The sequence below is a fragment of the Rutidosis leptorrhynchoides genome, chromosome 10, assembly GCF_046630445.1.
Source record: "Rutidosis leptorrhynchoides isolate AG116_Rl617_1_P2 chromosome 10, CSIRO_AGI_Rlap_v1, whole genome shotgun sequence".
In the NCBI taxonomy this organism is placed as follows: domain Eukaryota; kingdom Viridiplantae; phylum Streptophyta; class Magnoliopsida; order Asterales; family Asteraceae; genus Rutidosis; species Rutidosis leptorrhynchoides.
The window spans coordinates 263,432,876-263,458,360 of record NC_092342.1 but is presented as its reverse complement, the minus strand read 5'-3'; positions in this window follow the sequence as shown (position 1 = coordinate 263,458,360).

Sequence of the window (25,485 nt, the reverse complement as noted above, 5' to 3'; positions counted from 1 at the left end):
CCAGGAGCCGCACCCGTAGCGCGTGCACCGTATAGACTCGCTCCATCCGAATTACAAGAATTGCAAAGTCAAATCCAAGAGCTACTTGACCGTGGTTTCATTCAACCTAGCCATTCACCATGGGGCGCTCCGATTTTGTTCGTCAAGAAGAAAGACGGATCCCTACGAATGTGCATTGATTATCGTGAACTAAACAAATTGACGGTTAAGAACCGATATCCCCTTCCTCGCATCGATGATCTCTTTGATCAACTACAAGGTTCTCGTGTATATTCAAAAATCGATCTCCGTTCGGGTTATCATCAACTAAGGGTTAAGGGGGAAGATGTCTCCAAAACCGATTTCCGGACTCGTTATGGTAGTTATGAATTCCTTGTCATGCCTTTCAGTCTCACTAACGCACGGGCGGTGTTCATGGATCTCATGAACCGCGTGTGCAAACCTTACCTCGACAAATTCGTTATCGTGTTCATCGATGATATTTTGGTCTATTCTAAAAGCGAAGAGGAACACAGAGAACATCTCCGACTCGTGCTTGAACTCTTGAGAAAAGAACAACTCTATGCCAAGTTCTCCAAGTGTGAATTTTGGTTGAAGGAAGTTCAATTCCTCGGTCATGTTGTAAGTGATCAAGGCATTAAAGTCGATCCCGCGAAAATCGAAGCCATTAGTAAATGGGAGGCTCCTACTACTCCTACTCAAATTCGTCAATTCTTGGGTCTCGCCGGATACTATCGTAAATTCATCAAGGACTTTTCCTTAATCGCTCGCCCTTTAACCTCGTTAACTCACAAGGACCGAAAGTTCATTTGGTCATCCGAACAAGAAACCGCTTTTCAAATCTTGAAAACTAAGCTAACCATCGCTCCTATCTTGTCACTTCCCGAAGGCAATGATGATTTTGTGGTATATTGTGATGCCTCGAAAAACGGTTATGGATGCGTATTAATGCAACGAAAGAAAGTCATTGCTTATGCCTCTCGACAACTCAAAGTCCACGAACGAAACTACACGACACATGATCTTGAACTCGGTGCCGTCATCTTTGCACTTAAGTTATGGAGACATCATCTTCTTGGTACCAAAAGTACCATCTTTACCGATCACAAAAGTCTCCAACATATCTTCGATCAAAAGCAACTAAACATGAGACAACGAAGGTGGATTGAGACCTTGAACGATTATAATTGCGAGCTTCGTTACCACCCCGGGAAGGCAAATGTAGTGGCCGATGCCTTAAGTCGAAAGGAAAGAGCGGTGCCTCTTCGTGTCCGAGCTTTGAATATCACCATCCACTCCAACCTTAATAGCCAAATTCGGGTAGCCCAAGATGAAGCTCTTAAGGACAACAACATCGCACGCGAACTTTTAAACATTCTCGTCTCCCGATTCGAAGTTAAGGAGACCGGACTTCGATATTACGCCGAAAAAATTTGGGTGCCTAGATATGGCGATCTACGAAACCTCATCCTAGACGAAGCCCACAAATCGCGATACTCGATTCATCCCGGCGCCAATAAGATGTACCATGACCTTAAAGAACAATATTGGTGGCCGAACATGAAAAAGGAGGTTGCTAGATACGTCGCCAATTGTTTGACTTGCGCTAAAGTCAAAGCCGAACACCAAAGAGCGTCCGGGTTACTTCAATAACCCGAGATCCCGCAATGGAAGTGGGAAAGGATCACGATGGATTTTATCACCAAACTACCGAAAACGTCGGGCGGTTATGATACAATTTGGGTCATTGTTGACCGTCTCACCAAATCCGCGCACTTTCTCGCCATGAAAGAAACTGACAAAATGGAGAAACTTGCACGACTTTACATTAAAGAGATTGTAGCCTGACACGGAGTACCATTATCGATTATCTCCGACCGAGATGGTCGTTTCGTTTCTAGATTTTGGCGTACGTTACAAGAAGCATTGGGAACGCGTTTGGACATGAGTACCGCATATCATCCCCAAACCGATGGGCAAAGTGAACGTACAATACAAACCTTAGAGGATATGTTACGAGCCTGCGTTGTTGATTTTGGAAAAGCTTGGGACAATTACTTACCTCTCGCCGAATTCTCTTACAACAATAGTTATCACGCGAGTATTAAGGCCGCACCTTTTGAAGCGTTATATGGTCGAAAATGTCGCTCTCCTCTTTGTTGGGCCGAAGTGGGTGACGTGCAAATTTCTGGGCCTGAATTCATTCACGAAACAACCGAAAAGATTCTTCAAATCCGAGATAGGCTTCGGACGGCCCGGAGTCGTCAAAAATGCTATACCGACAAAAGACGCAAAGACCTCGAATTTCAAGTCGGTGACCGCGTCATGTTAAAAGTCGCACCTTGGAAAGGTGTCATCCGTTTTGGGAAACGTGGGAAATTAAATCCGCGGTATGTTGGTCCTTTCGAAATCTTAGAGCGTGTTGGAACCGTTGCTTATCGTTTAAACCTTCCGCCTCAACTAAGCTCCGTCCATCCTACTTTTCATATATCTAACTTGAAGAAGTGTCTCGCCGAGCCCGATATCGTCGTCCCTCTCGAGGAACTTACTATTAATGACAAACTCCATTTTGTGGAGGAACCGGTTGAAATTGTGGACTACGTCGAGAAGGAATTAAAACAAAGCCGGATCCCGATTGTTAAGGTCCGATGGAACGCCAAAAGAGGACCCGAGTTTACTTGGGAAAGGGAAGATCAAATGCGAAAGAAACACCCTCATCTATTCCCGGTTCCGGAAACGTCAGATTCTGAGGAAGAAACTACGATTACTACGCCTGCTTAAATTTCGGGACGAAATTTCTTTTAAGGTGTAGGTAATGTAACATCCCGCCTTTTTCCGTCAATTTTCCGTTTAACTATTTAAGTTCCGTTATATGTTTATAACACATCTCGTTAATACGCGTTTTAAATTATCATGTTTAGGTAATTTAACGCACCCGCAACCGAACTCGAGGGACTGGTTTCGCCAAAACACCAAAGTGGTGACTAGCTTTTGACTAAGTCAACCACCTCCCCACCATTATCCATTCATTTCTCTTTTTCTAAAATACTTCCATATTTTTCTCTAATTTCATCAAAAGGAAATCATCATCCAAATTCGTTCAAGAAGGATTCAATCAAAACAAATTACATATTTGAACTCCTCGTGATCTCCTCTTCGATTCCATACCGATTTCATCAATTTTGGGTAACTTTCTAAAATCACTAATTTTATGTGTTCTTGAGATTTTTGAGTTATAAAGTTGTTAATTAGTGTCTATGGCTCAAGTCTAGTATGATTATGTGATTTGTATGCTTGTTCTTGCAATTTTGATGTAACTAGTTCATTATGAAAGAACACTTGCATAATCTTGAGTTTTAGGTGTTCATATGTTGTTTGATGATGAAAGTTCATGTTTTAATTGTGTTCCTAACATCACTAGCTTCAAATTGGTATGTAGGTTGACATGGATTAGTTTCATAATCATGATTGTTGAATTTGTGATTTTGGGTTAGGGTTTGATAGAAGTAAATTGAATCTTGATGCATTAAATGCTTGATAATGTTAATTGTAAGTGTTAGGTTGTGTTGTATGCTTAATTACCTTCGAAACGGCATATCGTTCATGTAATTTGGTTGCCAAATCATTAAATTGCATTTATGACTTGTATACATTGAATGAGGAACATTAATTGCGGTTTTTGATTGTTGCAAGTGGAAGTTTGATTGATGATATGTGTTTAGTTGTTTTACTCGTCAAAATACCTTTCCAACGATGTATGATAGGCGTTATAAGTGTTTGCGGGTCAAGAGTTGTGTTAGAAAAGGTTTTGGTTCGTGCACACTTTGAAAAACTGACCAGAATTCTCTGCCCAGGTAGTGGCGCGGCGCGCCCCATCCCCGCGCGGCGCGCAGAATCACCTGGCCAGATTCTGACCTCTTGGTCCCATTTCACGTGAAATGTTTGACTAGCTACCGACCTCCGATTCACATGAAACTTGTTTTAATATACTTGTATATGAATAATTAGCATGGAAAAATAGTCCGGGACCCGACCCGAACATGTTGACTTTTTCGTTGACTTTGACCCGACCAAGTTTGACTTTTTGTCACACTTAACCAATTAATTATGCAATCTTTCTAACATGCTTTTATACTTGTGTCTTGCATGAAACTTGATGATTTGATTCACATGCTATATTAATCGAGTCGTATTGAGCCATAGGACTAATTGAACATCTTTGACCCTTCGTGACTATCGTTATTGATACAACCTATTTGTTTAGGTCAAGACTAGCATTGTTCTTTGCACACGTTACTTGTTGAAGTACTTTTTGGTTCGTGCATACAAGGTGAGATCATAGTCCCACTTTTACTCTTTTTGAACTTACTTTTGGGATGAGAAAACATAAACGTTCTTTTAAACTACGTGAACACAAGTACAGGGAAAACAAAAATTCTACATACGAGTTTGAACACAAATCCTCAATTCGATTATCATTAGTTACATCAGATGGTGTAAGCGAGAACTTATGTTATATGGCCATATGGGTTTGACAAACCCTCACTTCGGACGGTTCGCTACCGTCTACGGGTGAAATATATTTTCGGGAAACAGTGTATGTTCTAACACTATTATTACGAGGTTCAACGGACGGAATGTTAAGCTTTGATAATTGAGTGCTCGTGAATATTAACTTTTAGAATGTACTATGACTCTATCGATGTTGCAAATCTTGTGGTTCAACTTACTTTTACTCACTTACTTATTTAAACCTATGATTTCACCAACGTTTTCGTTGACAGATTCTCTATGTTTTTCTCAGGTCCTTGAACTTAGGTGATACATGCTTCCGCTCATACTTTTTGATACTTGCATTGGATGTCGAGTATACTTGCATACGTGGAGCGTCTTTTTGACTACTTTTAATTGTGTCGCACGTGTTTCATACAAACTTTAAACATTGTTATGTACTTGTTATGGAAACTACTTTTGTAAACTTTGAAACATCCTTATTTATGAAATGAATGCGACATATTTTTCGGTCAAACTTTGTTATAAAGACTTACGACCATGTAATGGGACCATACGTAGATGACGCCATCATTTGACGATTTGTCGGGGTCGCTACAAGTGGTATCAGAGCCTTGGTTGTAGGGATTTAGAGTTCATTAGTGTCAACCCCGAGTCATAGGGTACATTGGTGAGTCTAGACTACAACCGGCATATAGACTTGACATAGGAATTACTTGACTACTTGTGCATTTATACTCGAACTCTCTTACTCATATCTACTCTTATTCTATCTTAATCTCGCGTTGTATAATTAAATTGGCATGCCACCTTGACTATATGAAGTAATGTCGCATGCACATATGAGTTAGGGTAATATAATTTCTGGGATTATATTACGGTGACACATATGAACATTCCGACATTATGACATAAAGAATTTAAGGCGAGTCAAGGATAATTTTCTCTCTATCTTTATTCCATATCACGGGTAGTATTATTTAGAATACTAACCAACGGTATTCTTTTGTTTTGAAGGAACAATGCCTCCTCGCCGTGTACGACGCAATGAAACTCCCGAACAAGCCTTACAACGCATGATAGCCACCGCCGTGGATGCGGCCATGGCCGGTCACTCGTCTAACAACAACAATAACAACAACCACAACAACAATAACCAAGGAGCCGGTAACTCTAGCGAAGGGTGCTCCTACAAAGCTTTCATGGGGTGCAAACCTCACACTTATGATGGAACCGGGGGACCGGTTGTGCTTACTCGTTGGTTTGAACAAACGGAAGCCGTCTTTAGTATAAGCGGATGTCGAGACCAAGATAAGGTCAAATACTCCACCCACACTTTCTCCGGTGTTGCTCTAACTTGGTGGAACACCTATGTTCAATCGATGGGGACCGATGAAGCTTACGCCCTTTCTTGGGCCGATTTGAAGGAAAAGATGATTGTTGAATACTTTCCGCGTGAAGAAACCCGAAAGCTCGAGCAAGAGCTAAGAGCTTTGAAGGCGGTCGGGAACGATCTTAAGGCTTACAATCTACGCTTCGCCGAACTATCTTTGATGTGTCCTAGTCTCGTTAACCCCGAATCTCAAAGGATTGAGCTCTACATGCACGGTCTTCCAAAAAGCATCAAACAAGGGGTGATGTCATCCAAACCCGCTACTCATCAAGCCGCTATGAACATGGCCCGCCAATTAATCGAAACGGTTGACGAAATCGTAGTGCCGGCTCCTAAGGCCGAGGACAAGTCGGGTGGCAACAAAAGGAAATGGGAAGCCACTCCATCAACCAACTACAACAACAACACCTTCACCAAAAAGCCTTTCAACAACGACGGCAAGAAGGGTTATGTCGGAAACTTACCTTTTTGCAACAAATGCCACAAGCATCATCACGGCGAATGTAACAAGCTAGTTTGTCACCGTTGCCAAGGTGTTGGTCATAGGGCCAACAATTGCACAAGCGCCGCCCCCGTTGCTCGAAAGGGGCCCAATCCTCCAAAAACGGTCACTTGTTACGAATGTGGCCAAACGGGCCATTATAAGAACGAATGCCCGAAAAAGAAAGCCAACCCCAACAACCGAGGCTGAGCCTTTAACATCAACACCGAGGAAGCCCGAGATGACAATGAACTAGTCACGGGTACGTTTCTTCTCAACAACTCTTATGTTACTTGCTTATTCGATTCGGGTGCCGATAAATGTTTTGTGTCTAAGACTTTGGCTCCTACCCTTTGCACTCCACCACACCCTTTAGATACTACTTATTCCATCGAAGTGGCCGACGGAAAACTCTTAAGTGCCGACACATATTACCGGGGGTGTACTTTGAACATTTTGGGTAAGGAATTTGAAATTGACTTGATACCCATGGAATTAGGGAGTTTTGATGTAATAATCGGTATGAATTGGATGGTCAAAAATAAATCTCACATTCTTTGCGATCTTCACGCAATCCGAATTCCTATCGAGAATGGTGAACCATTGATTGTCTATGGCGACAAAAATTGCACCGGACTCAATCTCGTTTCGTGCCTTAAAGTTCGAAAGCTACTTCGCAAGGGTTGTTTCGCGATTCTTGCTCACGTTAAGAAAGTCGAGGCCGACGAAAAGCGCATCGAAGATGTGCCAATTGTTAGTGACTTTTCCGATGTATTTCCCGACGAATTACCGGGTCTTCCACCTCATCGACCGGTTGAATTTCAAATCGATCTTATTCCAGGAGCCGCACCCGTAGCGCGTGCACCGTATAGACTCGCTCCATCCGAATTACAAGAATTGCAAAGTCAAATCCAAGAGCTACTTGACCGTGGTTTCATTCAACCTAGCCATTCACCATGGGGCGCTCCGATTTTGTTCGTCAAGAAGAAAGACGGATCCCTACGAATGTGCATTGATTATCGTGAACTAAACAAATTGACGGTTAAGAACCGATATCCCCTTCCTCGCATCGATGATCTCTTTGATCAACTACAAGGTTCTCGTGTATATTCAAAAATCGATCTCCGTTCGGGTTATCATCAACTAAGGGTTAAGGGGGAAGATGTCTCCAAAACCGCTTTCCGGACTCGTTATGGTAGTTATGAATTCCTTGTCATGCCTTTCGGTCTCACTAACGCACCGGCGGTGTTCATGGATCTCATGAACCGCGTGTGCAAACCTTACCTCTACAAATTCGTTATCGTGTTCATCGATGATATTTTGGTCTATTCTAAAAGCGAAGAGGAACACAGAGAACATCTCCGACTCGTGCTTGAACTCTTGAGAAAAGAACAACTCTATGCCAAGTTCTCCAAGTGTGAATTTTGGTTGAAGGAAGTTCAATTCCTCGGTCATGTTGTAAGTGATCAAGGCATTAAAGTCGATCCCGCGAAAATCGTAGCCATTAGTAAATGGGAGGCTCCTACTACTCCTACTCAAATTCGTCAATTCTTGGGTCTCGCCGGATACTATCGTAAATTCATCAAGGACTTTTCCTTAATCGCTCGCCCTTTAACCGCGTTAACTCACAAGGACCGAAAGTTCATTTGGTCATCCGAACAAGAAACCGCTTTTCAAATCTTGAAAACTAAGCTAACCATCGCTCCTATCTTGTCACTTCCCGAAGGCAATGATGATTTTGTGGTATATTGTGATGCCTCGAAAAACGGTTATGGATGCGTATTAATGCAACGAAAGAAAGTCATTGCTTATGCCTCTCGACAACTCAAAGTCCACGAACGAAACTACACGACACATGATCTTGAACTCGGTGCCGTCATCTTTGCACTTAAGTTATGGAGACATCATCTTCTTGGTACCAAAAGTACCATCTTTACCGATCACAAAAGTCTCCAACATATCTTCGATCAAAAGCAACTAAACATGAGACAACGAAGGTGGATTGAGACCTTGAACGATTATAATTGCGAGCTTCGTTACCACCCCGGGAAGGCAAATGTAGTGGCCGATGCCTTAAGTCGAAAGGAAAGAGCGGTGCCTCTTCGTGTCCGAGCTTTGAATATCACCATCCACTCCAACCTTAATAGCCAAATTCGGGTAGCCCAAGATGAAGCTCTTAAGGACAACAACATCGCACGCGAACTTTTAAACATTCTCGTCTCCCGATTCGAAGTTAAGGAGACCGGACTTCGATATTACGCCGGAAAAATTTGGGTGCCTAGATATGGCGATCTACGAAACCTCATCCTAGACGAAGCCCACAAATCGCGATACTCGATTCATCCCGGCGCCAATAAGATGTACCATGACCTTAAAGAACAATATTGGTGGCCGAACATCAAAAAGGAGGTTGCTAGATACGTCGCCAATTGTTTGACTTGCACTAAAGTCAAAGCCGAACATCAAAGACCGTCCGGGTTACTTCAACAACCCGAGATCCCGCAATGGAAGTGGGAAAGGATCACGATGGATTTTATCACCAAACTACTAAAAACGTCGGGCGGTTATGATACAATTTGGGTCATTGTTGACCGTCTCACCAAATCCGCGCACTTTCTCGCCATGAAAGAAACCGACAAAATGGAGAAACTTGCACGACTTTACATTAAAGAGATTATAGCCCGACACGGAGTACCGTTATCGATTATCTCCGACCGAGATGGTCGTTTCGTTTCTAGATTTTGGCGTACGTTACAAGAAGCGTTGGGAACGCGTTTGGACATGAGCACCGCATATCATCCCTAAACCGATGGGCAAAGTGAACGTACAATACAAACCTTAGAGGATATGTTACGAGCCTGCATTGTTGATTTTGGAAAAGCTTGGGACAATTACTTACCTCTCGCCGAATTCTCTTACAACAATAGTTATCACGCGAGTATTAAGGCCGCACCTTTTGAAGCGTTATATGGTCGAAAATGTCGCTCTCCTCTTTGTTGGGCCGAAGTGGGTGACGTGCAAATTTCCGGGCCCGAACTCATTCACGAAACAACCGAAAAGATTCTTCAAATCCGAGATAGGCTTCGGACGGCCCGGAGTCGTCAAAAATGCTATACCGACAAAAGACGCAAAGACCTCGAATTTCAAGTCGGTGACCGCGTCATGTTAAAAGTCGCACCTTGGAAAGGTGTCATCCGTTTTGGGAAACGTGGGAAATTAAATCCGCGGTATGTTGGTCCTTTCGAAATCTTAGAGCGTGTTAGAACCGTTGCATATCGTTTAAACCTTCCGCCTCAACTAAGCTCCGTCCATCCTACTTTTCATGTATCTAACTTGAAGAAGTGTCTCGCCGAGCCCGATATCGTCGTCCCTCTCGAGGAACTTACTATTAATGACAAACTCCATTTTGTGGAGGAACCGGTTGAAATTGTGGACTACGTCGAGAAGGAATTAAAACAAAGCCGGATCCCGATTGTTAAGGTCCGATGGAACGCCAAAAGAGGACCCGAGTTTACTTGGGAAAGGGAAGATCAAATGCGAAAGAATCACCCTCATCTATTCCCGGTTCCGGAAACGTCAGATTCTGAGGAAGAAACTACGATTACTACGCCTGCTTAAATTTCGGGACGAAATTTCTTTTAAGGTGTAGGTAATGTAACATCCCGCCTTTTTCCGTCAATTTTCCGTTTAACTATTTAAGTTCCGTTATATGTTTATAACACATCTCGTTAATACGCGTTTTAAATTATCATGTTTAGGTAATTTAACGCACCCGCAACCGAACTCGAGGGACTGGTTTCGCCAAAACACCAAAGTGGTGACTAGCTTTTGACTAAGTCAACCACCTCCCCACCATTATCCATTCATTTCTCTTTTTCTAAAATACTTCCATATTTTTCTCTAATTTCATCAAAAGGAAATCATCATCCAAATTCGTTCAAGAAGGATTCAATCAAAACAAATTACATATTTGAACTCCTCGTGATCTCCTCTTCGATTCCATACCGATTTCATCAATTTTGGGTAACTTTCTAAAATCACTAATTTTATGTGTTCTTGAGATTTTTGAGTTATAAAGTTGTTAATTAGTGTCTATGGCTCAAGTCTAGTATGATTATGTGATTTGTATGCTTGTTCTTGCAATTTTGATGTAACTAGTTCATTATGAAAGAACACTTGCATAATCTTGAGTTTTAGGTGTTCATATGTTGTTTGATGATGAAAGTTCATGTTTTAATTGTGTTCCTAACATCACTAGCTTCAAATTGGTATGTAGGTTGACATGGATTAGTTTCATAATCATGATTGTTGAATTTGTGATTTTGGGTTAGGGTTTGATAGAAGTAAATTGAATCTTGATGCATTAAATGCTTGATAATGTTAATTGTAAGTGTTAGGTTATGTTGTATGCTTAATTACCTTCGAAACGGCATATCGTTCATGTAATTTGGTTGCCAAATCATTAAATTGCATTTATGACTTGTATACATTGAATGAGGAACATTAATTGCGGTTTTTGGTTGTTGCAAGTGGAAGTTTGATTGATGATATGTGTTTAGTTGTTTTACTCGTCAAAATACCTTTCCAACGATGTATGATAGGCGTTATAAGTATTTGCGGGTCAAGAGTTGTGTTAGAAAAGGTTTTGGTTCGTGCACACTTTGAAAAACTGACCAGAATTCTCTGCCCAGGTAGTGGCGCGGCGCGCCCCATCCCCGCGCGGCGCGCAGAATCACCTGGCCAGATTCTGACCTCTTGGTCCCATTTCACGTGAAATGTTTGACTAGCTACCGACCTCCGATTCACATGAAACTTGTTTTAATATACTTGTATATGAATAATTAGCATGGAAAAATAGTCCGGGACCCGACCCGAACATGTTGACTTTTTCGTTGACTTTGACCCGACCAAGTTTGACTTTTTGTCAAACTTAACCAATTAATTATGCAATCTTTCTAACATGCTTTTATACTTGTGTCTTGCATGAAACTTGATGATTTGATTCACATGCTATATTAATCGAGTCGTATTGAGCCATATGACTAATTGAACATCTTTGACCCTTCGTGACTATCGTTATTGATACAACCTATTTGTTTAGGTCAAGACTAGCATTGTTCTTTGCACACGTTACTTGTCGAAGTACTTTTTGGTTCGTGCATACAAGGTGAGATCATAGTCCCACTTTTACTCTTTTTGAACTTACTTTTGGGATGAGAAAACATAAACGTTCTTTTAAACTACGTGAACACAAGTACAGGGAAAACAAACATTCTACATACGAGTTTGAACACAAATCCTCAATTCGATTATCATTAGTTACATCAGATGGTGTAAGCGAGAACTTATGTTATATGGCCATATGGGTTTGACAAACCCTCACTTCGGACGGTTCGCTACCGTCTACGGGTGAAATATATTTTCGGGAAACAGTGTATGTTCTAACACTATTATTACGGGGTTCAACGGACGGAATGTTAAGCTTTGATAATTGAGTGCTCGTGAATATTAACTTTTAGAATGTACTATGACTCTATCGATGTTGCAAATCTTGTGGTTCAACTTACTTTTACTCACTTACTTATTTAAACCTATGATTTCACCAACGTTTTCGTTGACAGATTCTCTATGTTTTTCTCAGGTCCTTGAACTTAGGTGATACATGCTTCCGCTCATACTTTTTGATACTTGCATTGGATGTCGAGTATACTTGCATACGTGGAGCGTCTTTTTGACTACTTTTAATTGTGTCGCACGTGTTTCATACAAACTTTAAACATTGTTATGTACTTGTTATGGAAACTACTTTTGTAAACTTTGAAACATCCTTATTTATGAAATGAATGCGACATATTTTTTGGTCAAACTTTGTTATAAAGACTTACGACCATGTAATGGGACCATACGTAGATGACGCCGTCATTTGACGATTTGTCGGGGTCGCTACAGTGGGGGAGAGTTAATTATTCACGGTGATAAGCGTAGAAGACTTGTGCCGATATGCACTTTTGCACGGGCACGTTGTCTCCTCGGTAGTGGTGGCATGGCTTTTCTTGCCCATGTTATTGATACTCGTGATGAGCCACCACCCATTCGTGAAATTCCGGTGGTTAGTGAACTCGAAGACGTTTTTCCGGATGAGTTACCGGGTGTTCCGGCGGAAAGACAAGTTTAATTTCGCATTGAGTTGGTTCCGGGGGCTACCCCCATTGCTAAAACTCCTTATCGTTTAGCGCCAACGGAAATGCAAGAGTTGTTAAATCAAACCTAAGAGTTACTTGAGAAGGGTTTCATTCGACTGAGTGCTTCGCCATGGGGTGCTCCGGTTTTATTCGTAAAGAAGAAGGATGGTAGTATGCGGATGTGCATCGATTATCGGGAGTTAAATAAAGTAACGATTAAGAATCGTTATCCATTACCTCAGATTGACGATTTGTTTGACCAACTCCAAGGTGCAACGTATTTCTCTAAAATCGACCTACGATCCGGCTATCACCAAATGCGGGTTCGTGAGGAAGACATCGAGAAAACGGCTTTTCGAACGCGTTATGGGCATTTTGAGTTTGTAGTTATGCCTTTCGGTCTTACGAATGCACCGGCGGCATTCATGGACCTTATGAACCGAGTGTGCCAACCTATGTTGGACAAGTCGGTGATTGTGTTCATTGACGACATACTAGTCTACTCGAAAAGTATGAACGAACATGAACGTCATTTGCGTGAGGTGTTGAAGACTTTACAAAAGGAGAAGTTGTATGCTAAGTTCTCCAAATGTGAATTTTGGCTAAGGAAGGTTCAATTCCTTGGCCACATTGTGAACAAAGACGGTATTCAAGTAGATCCGGGGAAGATCGAGACGATGAAGAGTTGGAGACAACCGACTACGCCTACGGAGGTCCGAAGTTTTCTCGGATTGGCCGGTTATTATCGTCGGTTTATCCAAGACTTTTCTAAGATCGCTTCTTCGTTGACGAAATTGACGAGGAAGAATGCGAGATTTACTTGGGAGAACGAGCAAGAAATTGCTTTTCAATTGCTAAAAGAGAAATTGTGTCAAGCTCCAGTGTTAGTGTTGCCGGAAGGAGTGGAAGACATGACGGTTTATTGTGATGCTTCGTTAAATGGGCTCGGTTGTGTTCTAATGCAAAGAGGTAAAGTCATCGCTTATGCCTCTCGACAACAAAAGGAACACGAAACGAGATATCCGACTCATGATCTTGAGTTGGCGGCGGTTGTGCATGTGTTGAAAATTTGGCGCCATTACTTGTATGGTGTCAAGAGTACGATTTATTCGGATCATAAGAGTTTGAAACACCTCTTCAATCAACGAGATTTGAATTATTGCCAACGTAGGTGGATGGATGTGGTGAAAGATTATGATTGCGAAATACTTTATCATCCGGGTAAGGCGAATGTGGTCGCGGATGCGTTAAGTCGAAAGAGTCATCACCCGGCATTACGATTGGGATTGTTACATATGATTATTACTAACGGTTTTCTTGAAAAACTTAGTGTGACTCAAATAGAGGCTTATGTTCACAACAAGCATGCGGAACGAATCATGGGGCAATCGGAGTTCATTACCATGGGCTCGCGTGGTTTGTTGTCTTTTCAAGGAAGAGTGTGGGTGCCTAAGATGGGTGATTATCGACAAGTGCTACTTGATGAAGCACATAAGTCAAAGTATTCCATTCATCCGGGCGCGACGAAAATGTATCTAGATTTAAGAAAAGATTATTGGTGGTCGGGCATGAAACGTGATGTTGTGAAGTATGTTGAGCAATGCGTCATGTGTTTGCAAGTTAAGGCCGAGCACCAAAAGCCGTATGGTAAGTTACAACCGTTAGAAATCTCGAAATGGAAATGGGAGCACATTACCATGGATTTCATCACAAAGTTACCTAAAACGGCGAGAACCCAATTTGATTCGATTTGGGTGATAGTTGACCGATTGACGAAAAGCGCTTTGTTTCTTCCATCATCAGAGACTTTGGCTAAGTTGTTTATCAAGGAAGTCGTCTCTCGACACGGAATTCCTATATCTATTATTTCGGATCGAGATACCCGTTTTACATCTCGGTTTTGTGAAAAGTTTCATGAAGATATGGGAATTGAAATTGAGCACGGCGTATCATCCTCAAACGGACGGTCAAACCGAACGTACGAACCAAACATTGGAGGATATGTTACGAGCGTGTATTATTGATTTCGATGGTAGTTGGGATGAACACTTGCCTTTGGTGGAATTCTCGTACAATAATAGTTATCACACTAGTATTGGGATGCCACCTTACGAGATGCTTTATGGGCGGAAGTGTCGAACTCCAATTTGTTGGGGTGAAGTGGGACAAAAGGAAATCGGGAGCACCGATTTGGTTTTGGAAACAAATAGCAAGATTGTTACGATTCGAGAGCATTGGAAAAAGGCTCAAGATAGACAAAAGTCGTATGCCGACAAGCGTAGACGAACGATCGAATTTCAAGAAGGTGACATGGTAATGCTTAAGGTTTCGCCGTGGAAAGGTATTATTCGATTTCAAAAATGGGGAAAGTTAGCTCCTCGGTTTATTGGACCGTTTAAGGTTTTAGCTCGCGTTGGTGAAGTCGCGTATCGTTTGGAATTACCCAAAGAGCTTGCGGGGATTCATAATACATTTCATGTTTCCCATCTCCGTAAGTATCTTGCGGATGATTCTTCATGGATGCCATTAGACGAAATTGAGCTAAACAATAAGTTAGAATATGTTGAAGAGCCGATTGCTATACTTGATGAGAAGGTGAAAATGTTGAGAAATAAAGAGGTAAGGACTTTTAAAGTTCAATGGCGTCGGAGTAAAGGTTCCGAGTTCACTTGGGAGCCCGAAGAATTCGTGTTGGTTTATCTTCCCGCTTGTCATGCGGCTTGGATCGCGAGGACGCGTTCCGATTCAAGTGGGGGAGAGTTGTATGACCCGAATATTTTCCTTGTACATTTGTGTAATTAAGTTATTCAAGTTGTGGGGTTTTCGTTGCATATAATAAAAATAAGGAAGAATCTAGCCTGGGCTATCTGCGCGCTGCGCGGGCCAGTGGCGCGCCGCGCCAATACGGGCTGACAGCTCATCTTTTCCTTTTTATTAGATATTTAAAAGGGTAAATTGGTAAAATCACAAGAGATCCGACTTTAAGGGCTTGGATCAGTTTTTGGAGTGTCATTTACTCCATTTCCAACCACCAATTCTTATCCAATTCAATTTTAGAGAGAGAGTAAGAATCCTAGTGTGAGAAAGCTCAAAATAAGGAAGAAGAAGCTTGAATCGGGTCTAAGTGCAAGCATTAAAGTTGTTCATCTATCCTCTAGCTACGTTTTGATCATAGTGGTATGCTCTAATCTTGATTTCCTAATTTAATTTTGGGAAAGGGTTAGTGTTAGGGTTAATGGTGAACTTAAAAACCCACTTTGTTAGTAAATTGGGTGTTTTGGGCAAATTTGGGTCATGTAGACCCAAAGGTGACTAACTAGGGTTTTCAAAGTATTAAATCATGTTTATGAGCTTAAATTGGTTAGTTGAATTACTAGCACACTTATATAAATGTAAATGGGTGTCGAGTGGGTTAGCGGATGATCCGAAATGGGTGTATTGACTTTTAAGTGGTCAAATGGGTCATAATGGACCTAACATGGTTAGTGTATGTGTAAGATGCATAGACCTTGTGTTGAAAAGTGTTTTAAGACCTAATTTGGAAAATGTTAGGGTTTTGGTTATGATTGACCCAAATATTAGGGTTAAGGGTGCAAATGGGTCGAGATTGCACCATGTGTCAAAATGACTATAGAATGGAGTTTGAGTTGGTTGACCAACTTGAGTTTGTGATTGATATTATGTATAATGTAATAGGTACGTTACATTGAAGATTTCTGAGCTTGTCTATCTCTCATCAAGACTTTGAGGTGAGTGGAAAATCTATATATGTATGTATATGATTTACGTGCCGTATTAATGGTGTCACATAGCCGTTTTGTGACCATAGTTGTGAGACATAGCCGTTTTGTCCACGTTTTATATTTATGCACATAGCCGTGTTTGTGCATATAGTGGCGAGTAATAGTCGTTTTTACTCCCACATTATTATCCGGGTTATTGTGCACATAGCCGTGTTTGTGTACATGATTGTGAGTAATAGCCGTGTTTTACTCACACGTTGATCAAGTGATGCCATAGCCATTTTTGGGAACACTTGGGGGTGATGCCATAGCCGTTTTTGGAACACCTCGGGGGTTAGCATACCATAGCCGTTTTTGGGAGCTAACGGTTGTTAAGAACATCGATGACTTGTTTCGCGAAGTCATTCCCTTGCGAAGATTTTGGTTAACCATGGTTTATAGTTGTTGACGTTAGCATTTAATTATTATTTTGAATATTATGCTATTGATGTTGCTAGTTGTACGAACTGATGATACTAGCTTGTTTATTGAGACGTTATGCGTTTGTATGCGTTATATGATATCGTGGATGCGAGTAGATAAGTTTTATATGCATGTATATATTTATTCTACTCACTAAGTGTTAGCTTACCCTTTCGTTGTTTACCATTTTATAGGTTCCGGCGTGGATAAGGGTAAGGGCATACGGTTGGATTAGAGATCCCGCTTGTTAGGGGACGCCTTTTGGATGTGTTAGCTTTTGGAGTTTGACCATGACTTGGGTAGTTTAATCCCAAACACCATGCTCATCGCGTCGTTTGGTACTTAAACTTTTTGGTGGTCGAAACTCACGTTATGTATTAAACTCGTAAATCGCCCAAAGTGGGCCTCGCTTTGTAAAACTTATTTTATGTTTAAATTGTGTTAGTTTTACATGTGTGAATATGTTGTTAAAAGCGTTTTGTCTAATTATGTCGGGAAGTGGCCGATCTTTTTCGCGTTTCATGACTTTTGGGCCAGACCAGTTTGGCGCGCCGCGCGGCCATATGCTGTTCCAGCAATTTTTTTTATTTGTTATTTTTACGCGGGTTGTTCGTGGTTTGGTTTGGGTTGTTACAGGGTGAAGGAGAGTGATGTGATGAAAACTGCGTTCAGAACCCGTTATGGTCACTATGAGTTTCTCGTGATGCCATTCAATTTAACCAACGCACCTGTCGTGTTTATGGATCTCATGAATTGTGTATGCAAGCCATACCTGGATAAGTTCGTTATCGTCTTCATAGATGATATCCTCATCTACTCCAAAAGCGAAGAAGAACATGAGCAACATCTTCGACTAGTGCTTAAACTCTTGAGACAAGAGCAACTTTATGCCAAATTCTCCAAGTGTGAGTATTGGTTGAAGGAAGTCCAATTCCTGGGTCATATTGTGAGCGATCAAGGTATCAAAGTTGATTCCACAAAGATCGAAGCTATCAGCAAGTGGGAAACCCCCACTACTCCGACTCATATCCGCCAATTTTTAGGTCTCGCCGGTTACTACCGAAGATTTATTGAAGGTTTCTCTCTGATTGCGCGTCCTTTGACCACGCTGACTCACAAAGGGAAGAAGTTCATGTGAGAAACCGAACAAGAATCAGCATTTCAAACCTTGAAGCAGAAGTTGACCACCGCGCCTATCTTATCACTTCCTGAAGGCAGTACCACTTCGTTGTGTATTGTGATGCGTCAAAAAATGGTTTTGGTTGCGTATTGATGCAAAGAACGAAGGTCATTACTTATGCTTCTCGTCAACTGAAGATTCACGAGCAAAACTACACTACTCATGAACTTGGAGCCGTTGTTTTTGCGCTCAAATTATGGAGACACTATCTTTATGGAACTAAAAGTACTATCTTCACCGACCACAAAAGCCTCCAACACATATTCGATCAGAAACAACTGAACATGAGACAGCGACGATGGATCGAGATGCTGAATGACTATGATTGTGAACTTCGTTACCATCCTGGCAAGGCCAATGTTGTAGCCGACGCTTTGAGCCGAAAGGAGAGGATGACACCTCTTCGTGTTCGGGCCCTGAACATCACCATTCATTCAAATCTCAACAGCCAAATCCGAGTAGCCCAAGATGAGGCTCTCAAGGAGGAGAATATTTCTCATGAACACTTGAACATTCTCATCTCTCGATTCGAGGTTAAGGAGACTGGACTCTGATACTTCGCCGGAAGAATTTGGGTGCCTAGTTATGGGGATTTGCGAAGCCTCATTCTAGACGAAGCCCACAAGTCAAGATATTCGATTCATCCAGGAGCCGGTAAAATGTACCACGGTCTCAAGGAACAGTATTGGTGGCCTAATCTTAAGAAGGATGTTGCAACTTATGTTGGGAAGTGTTTGACTTGCTCGAAGGTTAAGGCCGAACATCAGAGGCCCTCTGGGTTACTTCAGCAACCGGAAATCCCGCAATGGAAGTAGGAAAGGATAACAATGGACTTCATTACGAAACTACCAAAGACGGTGGGCGGATACGATACCATCTGGGTTATCGTTGACCGTCTTACCAAATCTGCACACTTCTTAGCCGTGAAAGAAACGGATACGATGGAAAAACTCGCTCAACTATACATAAAAGAGATTGTATCTCATCATGGTGTGCCCTTATCGATTATTTCAGACCTAGATGCCCGTTTTGCTTCCAGATTTTGGCGTTCTTTGCAAGAAGCCTTGGGGACTCATCTCGACATGAGTACTGCATATCACCCACAGACTGACGGACAAAGCAAACGCACGATTCAGACTTTGGAGGACATGTTGCGTGCTTGTGTTATTGATTTCGGAAAGGCTTGGGAAAGGCATTTGCCGCTAGCCGAATTCTCTTACAACAACAGTTATCATTCGAGTATTAATGCCGCACCTTTCGAAGCGTTGTATGGTCACAAATGCCGTTCTCCTATTTGTTGGGCCGAAGTAGGCGAAAAGCAAATCACCGGACTCGAGTTAGTCCATGAAACAACCGAGAAGATTGTCCAAATTCAAGCGAGACTCAAGATGGCCCATGATCGCCAAAAGAGTTATGCTGACCTTAAACGTAAAGACTTCGAATTCAACGTAGGTGACCGTGTAATGTTGAGGGTCGCACCTTGGAAAGGTGTGATCCGTTTTGGAAAACGTGGAAAGCTCAACCCGCGATACATTGGTCCCTTCGAAATCTTGGAGCGTGTTGGACCCGTTGCTTACCATCTGTGTAACATCCCGTTTTTTCTGTACATATTTAAAGGTACAAACTAAATTATTAGCACATTTATACATGTTCATTTATGTGATTAAATGAGCCAAAGTGTTAGTTTTTGAGTAAATGTATAATTATATTTATATACGAGAATGCGTGCGTATGAGTATTTATAAGGTGTCGAGATGGAGTTGAGTCATGCGAGACTTAAGGTTGAAGCTAGGCGTGCATAGGAAGTGTGAATGAGGTGTGCTAGTTGTTTGAACCATCGTTTTGTATTAAACGGTCGAAGTGACCAGGCTCAGGAAAACGCCGCGCCGCGGCAAATGGGTCCGTGCCGCGGCATATCAAGCAAACCAGGATCAGGAAGTGGGTTAAGGAGGGCCTATTTTCCCTTTATGTGTCGCGCCGCGACGATTAAGTCCGCGCCGCGATAGTTCTGCTGAACTGGTGTCAGACTTAGCTCAAATTAAGGGATTTTAAGGGGTAAAATGGTAAATTGACATGTGGATCTGATGGGAGCATTAACTCTCCACCACATATTCATTTATTTCATTTCCTTTTCCATTTTCTTTCCAATTTCTCTCCCAAAACACAAAACCCACTTAGTTTAATCTTGAGATTTGGAGTTGGAGATTTGTGAATCAAACCTAGGAGCGAGATTTAAAGTTGTTCTCCTTGTTACTAGCTACGAGAAGATAGTCTTGGTAAGTTCTAACTTTATGTTTTAAGTTTTAATTGGTTAAAGGCTAGGGTTTGGGTTACTAGAGATTTGTATGACCCATTTGAGGGTAAAATGGGTGAGTTTGGGTTATGTTGTTGTAATGAAACCCTAATAGCAACAATCTAGGGTTTTGGCCTTGTGATTTGAAGTTGTAAGTGGGAATTAGTGTTGTTAGTCACTAATGCACTTTAAGAATTATGAAAGAAGTGTTAATGGGTAAGTTTGACTTGATTGTGAGTTTAAGTGATATAAAATGGGTCAAAATGTACTAGTTGATCTAATTAGATGAAATGGGTATGGATTACCCTAAGTTTTGTGTTAATTGAAGTTAATAGACTTTAATTCACTAGTCTTAATGATTAAAGTCGAGTCTTGTCCATTTATGGGCGGTTGTGAGTAGTTGAGTCATTTAATGCAACTTGGGTCATTAAATGCTCAAGTGGGAGTATTGTGGTTAATCCCATTAGTTGTGTATTGAATGTGTACCTATGTATTAGGTACTTTGCTCGAGGTATACGGAAGCATTTAAATCACCACCGAAGTGCTAAGGTGAGTGGAATAATTATATATGCATGTATATGATTTATTTGCTTGTGGGGTATGGGTTAAAGTTCGATGTTGACGATACCGTACCCTAGTGTATATTTGTGTTGTTGATGAGGGTTTAAAGTTCGTTGTTGATGATACCTCATACGTATGGAATTAAAGTTCGATGTTGACGATGCCATACGATTATTGTAGTGACGTTGATGAGGGTTTAAAGTTCGTTGTTGACGATACCTCATATGTGGGTTTAAAGTTCGGTGTTGACGATACCACATTAATATAGGCGAATGGGATTTAAGTTCGATGTTGACGATACCATTCGTTGGGCTAGCCTTGAGATCTTGAGTACTACGGATGTTGTGAACATCATAGTTATACTTGTGTTTTAGCATATTGTATTGTTGTGTTATAAGCTATTGTTATACTAGCTTTCTTATCGTGATACTTAGCGTTATACATGTGAAAGGTATGCTAATTAGGTAACTTGTATGTATGCGGATTTGGTAAGTGTTTGCAAGTAAGTAGGTTATATATATGTATGTATAATTGTTGCACTCACTAAGCCTTGCTTACCCTCTCATTGTTTACCATTTTATAGGTTCCGGCTTGGACAAGGGTAAGGGCATACGTTTGGACTAGTGGTCTCCCGCTTATGTTGTCGGGGGTGCTTTTGGTGTTAGCTTTTGAAGTTGGCCTAACGTTTTGGGTAGTTTAGCCCCAAACCATGCTCGAGGTCGTTTGGATTATAAACTATCCTTGTAGTGGGTCAAACTTGTATTAAACTTAATTAATGGCTTTCGTGCCTTTTGTAAACATTTAAATTGATGTACGTTTAAATGGAACTTGTGGAATGGTTTACATATTTAATTGACGCATAAATGTGTATTATAAAAAAAAAAAATTATCGTATGGAATACGGGTTGGGTTGTTTCAATCTGGATCTTCCGACTCAATTGAGCTTAGTTCATCCTACCTTCCACGTATCAAATTTGAAGAAGTGTCTTGCTGAACCGGAACTTGTCATACCACTGGAAGAACTTACGATTGATGACAAACTCCACTTCGTGGAAGAACTTGTCGAAATTATGGACCGTGAGGTCAAAACTTTGAAACGCAACAAGATTCCGATCGTCCGAGTCCGATGGAATGCCAAACGAGGACCCGAGTTTACCAGGGAACGAGAGGATCAAATGATGCAGAAGTATCCTCACCTTTTCCAAACTCCTCCATCTACCTCAGCTTAAAATTTCGGGACGAATTTTCTTTAACAGGTGGGTAATGTAACGACCCTGGATTTTCCGACTTATATTATTAATATTTATTATTAATACTTGCGTGTTAATAAATGTATTCTTATATATTTTACTTGTTACCGTAATTGACTTTCCATGTCCCGACTTGACTTTTCGACACGTGCTTTTCTCGAATAATATTTCGAATATTATTTACGTACATAATTAATTATTATTAATTATTTCTAATTAACTAATGTAAGTAGTTAATTACTTGGGCTTTTACAAATTTGTTGCTTACTTATACTTGGGCTTATATTATTGGACTTGGAAGCCCACCCTACACCACTTAATGGACTACTAGTAAGCCCACTACTATGCTAATGATTCTTTAAGCTGAAACAAGATTAATTAAGTTAAATGAGGAGACAAATGTTCAAGCATGCAAGCACCAACTTTCCATGCATTTAACTTATTACTCTTCCTAGCATACAACACTCTCCCATACTTGAAAGTTGAACTTGACCATCCCTTTTTTTTTGAGCTAGAACCGTCTGCCTTTTTGTGCAAGGGAGGGAGTTCAATTTTTTTTTTTTTTGTTTTTTTTTGTTACTTATATGCTAGCATAAACTTTATTTCACACACTTCATTCTTACACTACTTTCACTCTTTCTTTTTCTCTCTAAATTGTAAGTAACAACTTTATTTTTTCTTTCCTCTTTTTCCTTTAAAAATCACCAAGTATCATCATCAATTTACTAGTTTGTTGTTGTTGTTGTTGTTCAAGATCAAACTTTATAGTTTGTATCTTCATGAATCTTGTTTCTTCCATCCTTCGTTTGATGAGAAGTCAAGAACAAGAATCTAAGCTTGTTAGCTTATGGCTCTACACTTGAAGTATTATAAAGATCTAAAGTTCATAAGCTTTAAGATCTTACTTGTGTTCATGTTTTGTAAACTTAAGGTTTATTTTCTTAAGATCCAAGCTTTGGCTTGAATATTCTTAAGTATAAAACAAACATGAACTTGTTACTTGTAACCTTAGTTTATTTCTTTAATTTTTGCATTTAAATTCGTGACTTATAATTTTGGTCAAGTATTACTAGTTAAAATTGATCTCATTTTTCTTGAAACTAAAGTAAAACTTTGTAATTTCAAGAACATGGAAGTTAAACTTTCTAGTTATAACTTCATACACTTATGTTATATCTAAGTTTCTATAGCTTATGGTCTTCCAATTTTGTTGTAAACAAAAACTTATGAGCTAAAATACATTCTACAAGATTAAAAATCTAAGTTTCATAACTTATGGTTTTATTAAAGTGAAGATCCAAGTTCTATAACTTAGGATTTAACTTAAGAACACTAGTTCTAGACTTTCTAGTCTAGGATCTTTAAGATCTAACTAAGATCTAAGTTCTACAACTTAAGATCTTGTTTATTTAGTTTATATTCAAGTTTATAGCTTAATATTACTATTAGAACTCATGTATGTGTCGGATCTAAGATCTTGATGTAACTTCGGTTCATCAACCTTCATACAACCCTTAAATGAGTTGTGCCATTTATCTTAGACATACACTAGTATTATGATGGTCAAAATTTGGTTAAGGTGATGCAAACACATCAACGAGTTGTACACTTGAAGCTACAAGCATCAAGGATGAGAACCGTGATGAGCATCAAGCACCAAGAACCCACCGGAGCACTTTGCTTACTGTTTTTGAGGTCTGATCATCACCTGGACTAGTGGAAAAGTTGATTTCCAGATTTTTCGGTTCGAGTAGATGACTTTTTGTTTAGGACTCGTCTTAATCCGATTTACGGTTTAGGATTTATAGCCTTCCGAAAGTCACTACGCCCTTCTAACGTTGTGCTGAAATTTCTGACTTACTCGCACTTAAACCATCGCCACGGTCAAACGAGTGGTTCTGAAAATTGGTTAGTGCTTGGAAGACTCACATACGGAGCCATAGCCACTGACTACGCATATTTTCGATTTGTATAGAGGTCGTAGCAGCTGAACGAAGTCAGCCCTTGTTTCGATCTCTATTCTTGATTGAAACTTACTTTACTCTTTTGATTGATGATGAATGATGATGATACTCAATACCTAATTTACATACTTTTAAACCTTTGGGAACGATTTACTGACTTAGTAACTTTTGACTTAGGTTGAGGACCTTTCGGACCAACTACTTGCTTACTTATCTCGTACCGACTTTACTACTTTTCACTGTGAGTTATAGCATCCCTTTTTTACTTTAACTATTTTGGGAACTGAGAATATATGCACTTTTTACGTTTTACATACTAGGCACGAGTACTTAAACTTTATATATGTGTGGGTTATACAACGGCATAAACTTTCCCCTTAGCTCGGTAACGTTTAGTCATTGGTCTTTGAACCGGTGAACGCGAATCTTAGATATGGATCCATAGGGTTTGACATCCCCACTCGAGCTAGTAGCGCTAGCATTTAACGGGTGTTTAATACTTCGTAAACTTACGCACTCGCCATATGTACTTTTAGGGGGTGATATTACGTTAAGTTAGTTACTAAGTGCCCACGGTTGAACATATACTTTTCATACTGTTTTGAAATACTGAAATCTCGTGGCCTACCTTACATTACTGTTACATTTAAACTATAGCTCACCAACATTCGTGTTGACATTTTTAAGCATGTTTTCTCAGGTGCTTAGAGGTTTGATGCTTCCGCTGTGGTAGTCTTGCTGTGTAGACTCCCGCTGCTCTTGTTAGAGATGTCTTTGCATGTAACGTTTACCTTGCATTAACAAACTATGTTACTTTTGAAACAATGAATTTGTAATGACCTTCGGGTCTCGTACTTATGTTAATTGCTTCTATTCATAGAAGCCTACTATCGGTTGTAAAACTTTTGATGTTGGTTATGACGTCACCCTTTCTTATGAATGCAAACTTATTTTAAAACAGCATATAGTGTTTGACCTTGTAATGATCCTGTTGTTGATGATCTGTACACGTTAATTTTGTACGGGGCATCACACTTCCGCAAATTATTTTTTGATGCTTGCTTGGATGTCGAGTATACATGCATACGTGGAGCGTCTTTTGACTTAACTTAATTTGTGTCGCATGGGTTTCAATTGTACTTAAAACGTTGTAACATGTTTAGACTTGAACTACTTTGTAAACTTTGAAACATCTTTATAATTGAAATGAATGCGACATATTTTGGTCAAACGTTGTTATAAAGACTTATGACCACGTAACGGGACCTAAGTAGACGGCGCCATCAATGACGATTTCGTCGGGTCGCTACACCTAGCACTTGTTCAATGCCGTCATATGTATTTTTACTACGAAATACAGTATCGTGAGTTTCATTACTCCCCTTTTAAATGCTTTGCAATATATATTTTTGGGACTGAGAATACATGCGCTTTTATAAATGTTTGACGAAATAGACACAAGTA